The following is a 12,615-nucleotide window of genomic DNA, read 5'->3' as shown; positions in this document are numbered from 1 at the left end:
TTTGTTTGAAAGCACCTCTTTCCCAGAATACGTTTAAAAGTGATTAGCAATTGGAAGGTAGACAAGTGACTGAGAGCTCTAGGCATTGTAATTCAAATCTGGGGTTAGCACATCTCTGCTTTCCCTTTGCACAGACCGGGGAAAGGCGACAGGAATGCCGGGGTGGGTGTGAAGCTGCTCTGCGGTGACAGGGCAAGAGCAAACAACAGGAGCAGCACATGTCTTCCCCATCTCCCCTCCAAAATACAGCCCCTGGAATGAGCTGGCAAAACCAGCTCTGGCTGCTGTGCACCACAAGGTCCTTCAGCCTGGAGAAGCACTGATGGGTGGTTAGTGCCTGCCTACAGGAGCAGGAGGCACCCACCAACCTGCCACAGCCGGGGCATGGAGAAGGGGACGAGGAGACAACAAAAGCTGTGCCTCATGATGTACAAGCAGCTCCAGCTGTCTCACCAGAGAGGTAACGAGCTGGTTGTTCATGTCCCAGTGAGCACCAGAGTTAAAGGACTTTTTGGGAAAGGCATGTAGAAAGGGGAATGCTTCAAATGAAGCATGGATAAGAAATCCATCCCCATCCCTATCACGATCTTATTGATGATGAAAATGCTAAATTAATAGAATCATGGAATGGTTTGGGTTGGAAGGTGATGGGGCTCACCCCCAGACTGGGGTGACCCCGAGAGGTGGAAAAGTCTCTCCTCCAACCCGAGCCTTCAAAGAAAGACTCAGCAGTCTTCAGCCATCCTGTCTCAAGGCAGTTTGTTGCATGTTATCTAAAAGATTTTCTTCCTGAGCTGCTGTGGTCCATTCAGCAGGTCAGACAGAGGCACACACACACGCTGACACTGTCTCTGCCACCCTCTGACTGCCCCGGGGGCTGGTGCCATCTTTTATATCACACAGTACCTGTCAAATGTTTATGGTTTTTCCCCAATGCCTATCACCTATATTGAACAGTGGCTTTCTACTCTGAACCAATCTGGGAGTGCCAACATCACCAAGAACATGGGGGTTAGGAAGGAGAAAGAAGGAGGACGCCCAAATCCCTCCATCTCAGAACCTCTGACCCCCATGTACAAAACTCAGACCCCTCTGTACAAGGCCTAAACCCCCCCTGTACAGCACTCAAAGATTCTTCCTTTCACTTTGTGGCTACCTCTGCTATAATATCTAAACTTTTGTGATTTCTTGTTCTCCCTGCAAGGCTGGTAAATTGTTCCATGGATCAGATTCAAAGCCACAGGGGCTTCTGGCTGCATGCCAGGGTCTCAAATGCTTCTGACCTGGGCCCAGAACATCCAAGAGTGTCTGAGGGACACTTTGAGTTCCGACAGGAAGGGACCTTAAAGATCATCCAGTCCCACCCCCCTGCCATGGGCAGGGACATCTTCCACTAGACCAGGTTGCTCCAAGCCCACTCCAACTTGACCTTGAAGTTGTTCCAGGATAGAGGGGTGGGTAAGTGTGCGCTCCCCACCCCCTCTTTCAAGGGCTCCTGTCTCGAAGAAGTGTGTTTGAGGTGTGGGCCCTGCAGAAAGAGGCAGCTCCTTCCAGAAAAAGAGGAGTGTTCAGTCACCTAATAGTCTAACTAGTCACCTCATAGTCTAATCATAGTCTAATTAGTCACCTCATAGTCCAATCATAGTCTAATTAGTCACCTAATATAGACACCTAATAGTCAGATGTAGAGTTGACACAACCAGAGTTGACTCACAAGAGCTTGGCATGTACACCGCTTTCCTCACACCCCAAGAGGCTGCAGGGCAGGAAAGGACTGACAGTGTTTGTCTCCTGTGATATTTGCAATTTTCCCTTTTCCTACCATTTCAGAGAAGAGTCATGTTCCAATCCTTATACAACCATCCCCAAGCAGTGCCCACTGAGACCTGAGTGTTTCTGTCTCCTTTGATAGTGCCTGTATCCCTCAGAAAGACAAAATGCCCCCAGCACAAAGCAGGCTCTGCAGCACAGAGAGCCTGGTAGCAGACACCAGCCCCTGAAATTCCGAGCCTGTCTGCAGGCACAGGCACTCACATGCCTTGGAGCAGTGGGGGTCCCCCAATGCTCTCAGGGGACAAACAGCTCCTGAGTCACTGCACAGCCTTCAAACACGGGCTTTGTGCACTGGGTTATAAAAAGATGGGGAAAGAAGTCTTGAAAACATTGGGTTTTTTCATCTTTTAGTGAGGTGGCACGGGAAGGGGTGGGGATCGTGTGTCTCAGTAGTGGAGCAATTCATGAGGCCCACAAGCTTCCCTGAAAGGAGGCAAGGCAGCCCTAGAGAGATCAATCGCAATTTTATCTACCCTTTTCAAGTTCTCATTTCTTTTTATCCCGTACTGCCAGATAAAAATCTCTGCCTCAAACATGGGTAAGGAGATAGAGCTTTATTATACCATTCCAGAAACATTAGATGCTGTAGGCTTTGCCCTTTTATGAGTTCACTTTGCTAGCACTTTCCTCTCTGCCCCCCCAAATCTCTTCCCTTTAATATTTTTTCTCTCCAAATCAGAACAACAGGCACAAAACTAATTATGTGATATTTCAGATCCATGTTGTGTTAATGGCACCCGATCGCGTGTGACATTTCCGACTTGTTAGACTATTATTCTCGCTTATTGTTATCTCTGCTGCTCTGAATACTGGCTCAGGGCTTTATATCCCCCCCATGCACCAGGCTCTCATCCCCCCCTTCCCTCTCTTGTTCTCATTTATCAGTGTGTGAGGATCTGTGGAATATTAAACTGGGCCATGCTGGATTGCTCACGCTGCTCATTGTGGGCAATGGTGGAAGGGAAAGTAGAGATGGCAGAGCAGAGAAGGTCGGGAAAAGCAAATTCCAGAGGGGATTTGTGGGGAGAAGCCACCATAGCAAGAGTCAGTCCAGGGGAGTCACTGACTTTAGGCAGAGCTGTGTCAGGCTGTGAGATGTCCATTCCTCAGGTGACCTTCCAGTGATGGCTGCCCATCTCGCCTGCCTTGTATTCTCCAAGGGTGGAGCAGAATCCATGGGAGACCCTTCTGATGTGGCTTCATTTCCCACAGGCCTTGTTTGAAGAGACAAAATTGTTCCTTCTGCTTAGACCTGTGGGTGGGGCCTTAGGCAGCAGAGGCAGCAGACTGACCCTGGCCTTGAGCCCCTGGGCTGGCTCTCAGGGTGACAGCTGGTGGGGCATGTCCCACCTACAGCCTCTGCTGCTGACCATAAACCCAGAGAGGGCCTTGAACCCTGGGCATAGAGAGGGAGGCCGAGGTCCAGAAGCACCAACAGCCCAGTGAACATCAGCTGCTTTGCAGCTGCAGCACGAGGCAGAACAAATGGCAAGAGCTAATCGAGGGGTGCTGCTGCCACCACATGCCTGCCAGGCAAATATCTGTGATGCCACCTCAGGGACTGGACTTCTTAAGGGAATGTCATGGTGCAGCTGTGGCCCCTTTAGGGCCAGTTCACGATCCCAGGGGTTCAGGGCAGCATGCAATCATTACACATAGTTCTAGCTGCTGCTTCACCTGCCTGCAGAGCTCCCATATCCCGAGGACTCCTGAAGGTATTGGCCTGAATGCTGCCAGCCTTTTGTTTCACTTCCTGACTGATTGTGCTCCTGGGTCTCTTTAGTCACACAAACCCAGCAGCTGATTTGTCTCCATGCAGCACTCAGTGAGATGGTGGCTGCCAAGTCCTTCCTGCTGGTACAGGCAGTGTGATCATGCCAGCACTGAGACTACACGGAAAACACTGGGAGGGTCCTCTTGCCTCCACTCCTGCTTGCTGAGGCTTCCCAGTGTGCCACAAATGGCTTTTCCCTCCCCATCCAAATCCCCCTGCTCCCTTCCAACCCCACCCTGGCTCCTGCTTCACATGTGGTAACCCTGTGCTGCCAGTGAGCAGCACTCCAGACAGCCCACATACCTGCCTCCAACCAGCAGGTCCTTCTACCCTGTGAAACTGTGTCAGGAGAGATCTATATTGGCAACTAAGCTGGGGCCAGAGCCCAGGCTTCAGACACTGCCATGGCTATCCAAGCCAGGACATGCTTCCCTGGCCCGCTCCGGCCAACACTGTCCCAGAGGATCCTGGACACAGTTCAGGGGATGGCATGAGCCAGGGACTGTCACCAATGAACTGCATGGGAGAGGCCAGAGTTTAGTTGTATCAGCACGAACCACACCACATCACACCCCCACAGGACCAGACTGGATCCCGGCTCCTTACATTTACTAGAATAGATACAGCTTTGGTACAAATGAGTTTTAGAGAGGGCTCTTTGCCAGGAATATAATCTCCAGCTTCATTCCTTGGGGCTCAATCCTAGGAGAGTTTGCAATCATATACTGCTCCCTCTGTGCCAAGGAGCTGGGAGGGGGTGCAATACCAAAACCCGAACATTTGAGCTAAATTGTTTTATATAACTCTGAGTCTCTGTCTCAGTCTCTAATGCCACTGGCACGGCTGGAAGTCACCTGGGCTTCCGACCATGGGAACCCTTGTAAGGGCCAGTAGCGAGGCCACAGACACAGGCAGGGCTCTGCGAGCTGCCAGACAGGACTCGCTTGTCCCTGTGAGCCTGTAGGCTGGCAGCTATTTAGCAGACACATGGAGACCTGAAATAAACTTCAGCTGGGAATAGGCTGCTTCCAGTAGCATCTGCAGGGATCTGCTGCAGGAACAGCTTGGCAGGCTCTGCTCACGGGAACGGAGCTGTGCCCTGCGTTGTGCACGCAGGGGCCCCAGGCAAGCAGCAGTTTTTGGGATTTCTGTGCAACAATTCCTGTCCAGAGACACTCTGTCAGCCCTCCTGGTTCATAACTCACTGAAACTCTCACTCTGAGCAGCTCCAGGTCCAGCTCCGTGACCGCATTCTCATGGGCTCTTTACCCCTGTCTTGAAAAGAAGGACTAGGAGACAAAAGAAGTGGACAAGCTGCCTCACTGCATCCCCAGCCCCTTCACAGTGGGGTCCATTGCCCTCCTGCTGCAGCCCCTTGCACCCCCTGCCCAAACACCCATCTGTGCTCTCTGCCTGCTCCCAGACCCCTCCCTGGTCTCCATGTCCTGCACCATGCCCTGGTCTCCATGTCACCCCTTGTCCCTGGAACAGCTGCAGCACAATATGCTCCACAGCTTGTCAAGGGGGATGGGAGGAGGAGCAGCAAGATATAAATAAATAAAATAAATTACGTCTCACTTAATCCTTTTATCACTCTACTTCTTTCAGTCATTTACAGAGATAATAATCACCCAGACTCTGCAGGAAGCACTGATGGAAGCAAGCACAGGAATCTTGTGGCAGCACCCTACTCTCTCATCTGCTGTCACTTGGGTGAGAGGCAAGAAAACAAATCTTAACAGAGGGCAGCCCAAGAGTTAGTCCCAATGGGGCTGGCTGGCAGGTGAGCAGGATCAGGGTCAGCGGGACCTGGGAAAGAGAAAAAAATGGGAAGCAGAAGAGAATCAGAAACAAAGCTATAGAAGGAGAGGAAATGCAGAGAGAGGGAGCAAGCTCAAACAACACCCAGGCATCAAGGAACTGAGCGAGAGAGGGAAGAGATGACAGAGCACGTGTCACTCTAAAGCCTATCAGTGAAATGCTGCTTTCCTTGGAGATGGACCAGAGGTCAAACCACTGCTCCATGCCAGGGCTCCTGCCTGCTCTGCCCCGGGGTATAGGAATGGATGCCCTGCTGTGCCTCCAGCAGGGCCAACACTGCCCAGGGATGGACCAGGCATCCTGATGGCCACCAGGGTCTGCTGCATTCAGCAAGGAAGTGGGAGAGAAGAATGTCCCTCTGGGCAAGGGCAAGAGAATCACAGCAGGTTCCTCCTGGGGAAAGTGGGCTTTGAGCTGGCCTAAAGCCACCCAATCCTGGCAGCAGGAAGAGCTCAGAATGTCACCTCTCTGCACGTGGTGACTCAATGCTCCCACATAATATGGCAGCTGTCTCTTCCAGTAAACAGATGCCTTTGTGGCTTTAAAGGGCACTGGATCAAGGTCATCTTTTCCCAAGGTTTAGCCATCTCTTTCCTTTCCCTTCACATTTGCTAATATGGTACATCAGTCAGCTGGCTCTTCAACACATCTCCTCCAGTCACATCGATTCACACATTGATTTGTTTAAGTGCAGCACCAAATGCAATCCCATTCTTCATGTGTTCTTCCCACCTCGGGGAGTCCCCAGCAGACCCCAAGGGTGCCTGTCCTCATGAAGAGTCCCCACCCTCTGGGTGCCAGCCAGGCCTGCAGCCTGCAGCACCCAGGGAAAGGAGCCTCTATCCAGGAAACAGCAGGTACCTCTGGGTGTGATTTTTAATTTCCTGCAGTACTAAGATCCACAGTGCAATACCAGGAAAACAAGTTATTTTATCTGCCTTGGCTTTATCCTGCCATAAACTGTCACCATGGGAAGGCTTAGGGAGCTGTGTGTACAAGGACTGCTCGTGCTTTGAAGGAAGATCCCTGTATGCAGATCACTGGCTCCTGCCCAGGCTTCCCAAGCATCAGCTGGGCCATGGGGAAGCTGCCTCTGGCTTCTCTCCAAGGGGAACACCTTCCCAGGAGGGCCAGGCTGAGATTTCCCAGGCAATCCTTGCTGAACACGTGGGTTTCAGCCTCTTCACTTCCTTCAGGGCCCTTCCATGAGCCCAGTCAACTGCAAGCCTGCAGTGGCCCCTCCACATGTCCTGAACAGATCTTTGTGCATCAACAGTGTTTTCTAAGCAAAAATTGGCAGTGGTTCCTTCTGCCTGTCCCCATAGAGAGAGGCAGTGCCCCAGGAGAGTGACAGGAGAAAACAGAGCTGCTTATTCCAGTGTGCTCCTGCATGAGAGCATTGTCAGCACTGAGAACATTCCGTGGAACCAAAGAACAGCTGAAAACAAAGCAAAAAACAAATCCCCAGAGAACAGCTTTCCTTCTCCTGACAAGGCCATTCAGTTCATCTCCAAATGTCACCTCTGCCTCAGCCCTCAGGTCCCTTGGGCTCCTGATTTTATTCCCTAACTTGGTGAGGAGGCCATCCAGATGAGCTGGGGGAGGAAGAGACAGGGGAAGGCTGCCCTGGCTGGCTCTGTCCCCTGCCCAGCACACTGCCTGCCCTGGCTTTAGGTCCCGTGCCAGGGGAAGAGACACACAGCCATGCTGTGCTTCCCCCATGCATTTCCAGGGGACCCTCATAAAATCTGACCTTCATGCTGTAAACCTGGGACTGATTGCTGAGTAAGTAATTCCTCCTGGGTGATTTAGCAGGGACTGTCCACAGAGCTGCAGTTTGTATGGATTAGAAGAAGATTCATCAGGCAGCAGCATGGCCCACCTGCCTGTCTGCCCTCATTCCCATCTCCAGAGCCATTCCTGCTCCCTGCCCCCAGCAGTCCCACCCTCCTTCTCCCCAAAGAGAGCTGTGAGGAGGGGGAGAAATCAAGCAGGGAAAGAGGTGCTGGGGCTGCCTCTGCTCTTTCCCTGTCATAAAGCTCTCAGGGCCAGCTCTGCAGTCAGGGGAATATTATCTCTCCATGCTGCTGTTAATCTCTTTATGGCATCATTTGACCCTTTCTAACATCCATTGATTTTTGAACTACCCTTTGTGGCAACGCTTTAGATCCCTTTGGTCTAAATTACTAAACATCAGTGCCCCAGGGCAAAACACGGGAACAAATAAAGCAGTGGGGAAGAGTCCATTCAGTAACTGTGACTTCCTTGGTGCTTTTGGGGCCCCTTCTCCCTCCTTTGCTGCCCCTCAGCCTCCTGTCTGCGGGCACCCTAGGGATCCTCCCTCCCTGCCAGCACCCAGAGGCACCTAGAGGCACCTCCCCCTGCCCAGCTGTGCTCTGGCAACAGGCAGGGTGGTGCCTCCTGTGGCACACCTGGCAGCAGGTGCTGAGCCCACCCGGCTCCATCCCAGATTCTCCAGCTCTGCACTTCCCCAGGCACTGTCACTCTCAGGTTCTGCCTTTTGCCACCTGTCTCCAAACTCACACTGCCTGAAGTCACACAGGCCAAGCCTCGCTAAGGCAGCCTAATAGGGCAACTCAACAAGAGGTGAAGGCTTCTGCTTTTAATTTCCTGGATAAACGACTTTTTATTCCAGATTAATATGTTTTAATTTATTTCTGTTTTCCTGCACTCAGCCCTGGTCCAGCAGTGACTGTCTCCTTGCCTCATACTTGCTACTTGTCCAAATGAAATACTGAGGTATATTGTCTACTATTATGGTAAAATACATAATATATCACACTGATGCATTCTGTGAATATGACATAAAAATGACAAATGTGCTCTGGTCAAACACTAAAATGTATTCATCCTGCATTAGTGCAAAATTAATATTAATACACTAGAAAATGGCTTGGATGATGAGGGTTTTGTGTCATATTAGAGAGGACACTTCATTCCTTCCTCATTTTTTAGACAGCATCAGCCCTTAGTGCTGACAGGAGCCCCAGGATATCTACCACAGGCATATTTTCACAGAACTCCAGCCAGGACCACAGAGGATGAAATGCTTGGACACGACACAGACCTGAATCCCACAGAACAGGTTTGGAAGGCCAAAGTGGTACCAAAATTAAAATGGTCCCCACCCTTTCTCTGCTGCAGATGCTGCATGATTTATCCCTTGTATATTATCATCCCCTCCCTCAATGTCTTAGGTCACTGACCATGTCTTAAACCACCATGAGGGAGGAGTGGGATCCATCCCCACGGGTGGTGGGATCAGTTAATCACATTTGGATTTGGCTGGATTCACCTGCTGAGTACAAGTCTGTGTCAGATTTGCATAATTACTGCCCTCCTCTATGAGGTGTGGTAGAATAGCTGGTGAGTGCAATGCTGAAGATAATATACTTTACAATTAGGCCATTTAATTATTCCATTGTGTGATTTCCATAACTACAGGCATATCTCTGCAGATTTATTGACCACGTACAACAAAATATACCAAGTGAAGTGGAAAATACAGTTTTAATGTATCAAACATAAATATTCTTTCCTCAACTCTCATCTGAAAGTCTCAAGCCCTGACAGTGGCTCCAGCTCAGGTCTGCACACTGTGATTAATTGCCCTGCCAGTACCATACACATACATACTATATGCATATTATGTAAGCAAGACAAAGTGGGGAGAGCTGAGGGACATTTTCACTTATCTAACCATATCTTAGGTGATGTTTTCTTACACAACAGCTTCGTTGCTGCATCTTTGCCAGATTTCCTGGAATCAACGCTCCCCCAAGCCAGGCTTTCCCAATGCCAGCAGCTGAGCACAGTTCACCTTGGCTTCATTTGCTGTCAGAGGATGAGCAATCCCAGGCCAGGTCTACCACATCCATTTCTCTCCCTCTGGCCAGGGCTGCAAGGGAAGATGAAACAAATGAGCGCTTCATCATTATGGGCACAAACTTGCAAAGCCAGGACGGCTCCAGAAACGCAGACTTTCAACTGCACGGGCCCCCAGCGCAGTCCCCTGTGCCCCCCTGCCCACAAACCCTCCCCCACAGCCACGAGTTCCTGAGCACAAAAGCCTCCAGAGCAGCCCCAGAGGAGCAGTCTGTACCCTGCCTTTCATCTGCAGAGCACAGGCCTTTCTACAGCACCATCAATACAGGATGGAGGAGGAATCGTTAGATGAGGCCCTTCCATCAATATCTCTGAGAGGAACAGGTGACATGAAAAAAGGTGAACCTGAGACCTCTTCAGACTGGAGACAAAGAAATTACAAGGTTCTTTTCTTTTCCACGGGTTAGCATTTCGGTTTATATCTATATCTATACCTAATTTATACACCTAGAAATGGAGCATCCATTTTTCCTTTGTAAATGGGAAGTGGAGGCTGAAAGCTACAACCTTTGCCTAGAAGACTAAATGGCCTTTTGAACAGGCTGATAAGTGATAAAAACAACCTGCAAAAGCATGCATCCTTGCATCATTTAAGATGACCTTTTAGAAGGGAGATACAGGAAAAGGGGAAGAAAACGAACAGAGAAAAGGAAAAAATGCTGGAGGAAACAAAATTTTAAAACCAAACATCCGCTGCTGGCATTTGAAGCAGCTGCTACTAGAACAAGAAAATAAAAATAAAAATAAAATGAGATTCGACGTTTTATTTCCCCCATCAAACAATATATTCCAGCTAATGGCAGCAGAATAAAAATTTACCCAATGCAGCCTGGGAGAGAGGCAAGAGAGGAAGAGGAGAGAACAAGGTAGAGGAGGGGAGAAAGGTTATTATAAATGTGTCGAGCTTGTTTATGGCCCTTTATCAGCAAGTGCAGTGGGAAGAGAGAGGCACCGTTAGCGCATTTTAAAAGCGTTTGGCAGCTTTGGTTGGCAATGTAAATAATCTTTATAGTCAGGAGCATTTATGTTTCACGGAACAGGCAGGCACGTGCCACCTGTACCGACAGATTTTTGAAGGACCTTCTGACAGCCCTGCTGGGCTCTGCCTCCTGGCTCTGCGACATGGGTGCTTCATCTGCAGGTCTGAAACCACGTATGAAGGAAAAGGCTGCACTGGGAATATCAGGGGACTGAGGGGAGGACTTGAGAATCACAGAGAACGCATCCATCAGGGTCAGATGCTGGGCTGCTTCACCTCGTCCCTGAGCCAGGGCAGTTAGGTTCCACTTCCAGTGATGTTGGTACAGATCTGCAGGACAGCAGCTCTGATGCTCCATGCAGAAGAGCACAGCTCTGCCCAAACTGCAGCCCCCTGGGAGCAGGGTGCAGCAGTGGGGAGTCAGTCCAGCAGAGGATCTGGTCACCCCTTCTCCTGCTTCTCCCAGTTTCTACTACAATTAATGTAAGTGATAGGCAAATCGCTGCCATTTATTTACATGGAAAATATATTATGAGGAATATCCACGCCCTGAAGGGAGCTGACATCTCATTTTTCACAGGCAGGACCGGGGAGGGAGAGCCCCGAAGAGCAGCAGTGGCAGAGATAAACCAGGAGACTGCCATGAACACGGAGACAAAGGAGGACACCGTGGTGCCTCTCCCCGCTGCTGCAAGGGAGATTCACGCTCCGCAGATTAATTCTGAAGCAGTGTTTAACACATCTCCCTTTGGGGATGAAGGATTTGCCCTGCGTTTCAATGAGACATTCAAAATCACACTCATCACTCTCGGAAATGGCTCTTAGTTAAATTGTCACCTCTCAAGCAGGAAGGCACAGCCCGGAGCTGCTCAGCCTGGCAGGAGAATGGTGCTGTGGGGCCGTGGCAGGGCTGGGCTGGGCTGGCAGCAGCACAGGGCCTTGAATCACAAAGTTGAGCAGCTTGAGTCAAGGACTTGAAGTACAGGCAGCTCGTGGGAGGGCTGGCAGGGAGCTGGGGGATGAAGTGGGTGTGTGGCTGCCAGCATATGGAGCAGAGGAAAAGAGAAACATCTGGAAAGGGGTAATGGCCAGAGGGCAAGGTTTTCCTTCTTGTGTGGGAAATGCTGAGTGGTCATGCTAAGCCTTCTCTTTCTCTGATCTCATCTTGTATTCCTTCACCTTTCCTGTTTGTTTCCTGTCCTTCCTGATAGACAAAAAGAAGTCAAAATTCAGAGGGAACGTGCAGTTTGGCTGCTCTTGCGCATCCTGGACTCCCAGAGCCAGCAAAGTGGAACAGACCAGAAGGGTCAGCAGATGAGTGGAACCCAAACACCCAAACCTAGCACGTACCTTAGCACATGCTGCAGTGTCCAGCACACATCCAAAGGGTGCCATGAACAGCCTCGGGAGCGTCTCCACCAGCACAGAAGGGCAGAGCAGATGCACTGACAGCACTGGCTGTGCTGCTCTTGCTGTAAATTCACTTTGAGCAGCAGGGGTGGATCCAACTCCAAGGCTGGGGGCCTCCATTCCAGTACACCTGGCTGTGGGACAGTAATCAGAGCAATTCCTCTCCCACGGGTCTCCAGAACTGCCAACTGATGAGTGACAACTTCAATTGCTACTGACCCGAGGACACCTGAACAGAAGTCCAAAAGGCCTCCTTTACCCTCTTATTGATCTTGAGAGTATTCACATCTGCTTTATGGAAAGGTGTAACTGCATTAAATCTAAGGAATAAGAGGAAAAGGTGGATTTTTATGAACTCAGCACACCAGCACTTTGCAGGAGGTCCTGGAATACTGTCAAACCTGCGTTCCCCTCCTGATAAGGAGCCAGCAAATTCACTTTCCCATGTGCAGCCAGGTACCTGGAAATCGTCATATAAAGGAATTTAAATGTAAATGTGTGATATTTACTGCAAAACACGGCCTGCATGCAGACAGGGGAAGGAATGCTTGAGCAGGAGGAGTAAATGACTATTGCAGGTAGAAAACCCACTGCAATTCATGCATCACACAAATGGTTGTGTATATTAAAGCAATGAGGACAAAGAGTATTGATTTAGCACAAGTATCAAGAGTCCCAGGTGCTAAAACCTGAAGAAATACAAACTGTGCTGGGCAGAATAACAACAAACGAAATGATAAAAGGATATGAGTGTTTGAAAAGACGCTTTGGACGGGCTATAAATTCTAATAATCCATATTTCTCGAAAGCAGCAGCTATTGACTCAAAAACAAAAGAGCAGGCATTGTAATGTAACAAATGTCAGACGGGATAGCAGCAGGAATTCAATTTG

General features: G+C 49.9%; 1 protein-coding gene across 4 annotated transcripts in view; it reads right to left on the bottom strand.

Moving 5' to 3' along the window:
* The window catches only part of HMG20A (high mobility group 20A), a 175,405-nt gene that overhangs the window by 47,935 nt on the left and 114,855 nt on the right, over positions 1 to 12,615 (bottom strand). The window contains exons 10-11 of one of the 4 annotated variants that reach the window (XR_008433120.1): positions 9,175 to 9,347; positions 5,175 to 5,416 (exon numbers count right to left, since the gene is read on the bottom strand). The exons of 2 other annotated variants lie outside the window; for them this stretch is intronic. The gene's annotated coding sequence lies outside the window, so the exon portion shown is untranslated. Of the gene's footprint in view, positions 1 to 5,174; positions 5,417 to 9,174; positions 9,348 to 12,615 lie in introns of those variants that run through there. One more of the 4 variants, XM_053954333.1, reaches the window with a different exon arrangement.

The sequence above is a fragment of the Vidua chalybeata genome, chromosome 13, assembly GCF_026979565.1.
Source record: "Vidua chalybeata isolate OUT-0048 chromosome 13, bVidCha1 merged haplotype, whole genome shotgun sequence".
In the NCBI taxonomy this organism is placed as follows: domain Eukaryota; kingdom Metazoa; phylum Chordata; class Aves; order Passeriformes; family Viduidae; genus Vidua; species Vidua chalybeata.
Note: the sequence above shows the minus strand (reverse complement) of the source record. Positions and strands in the feature narration are given on the sequence as shown.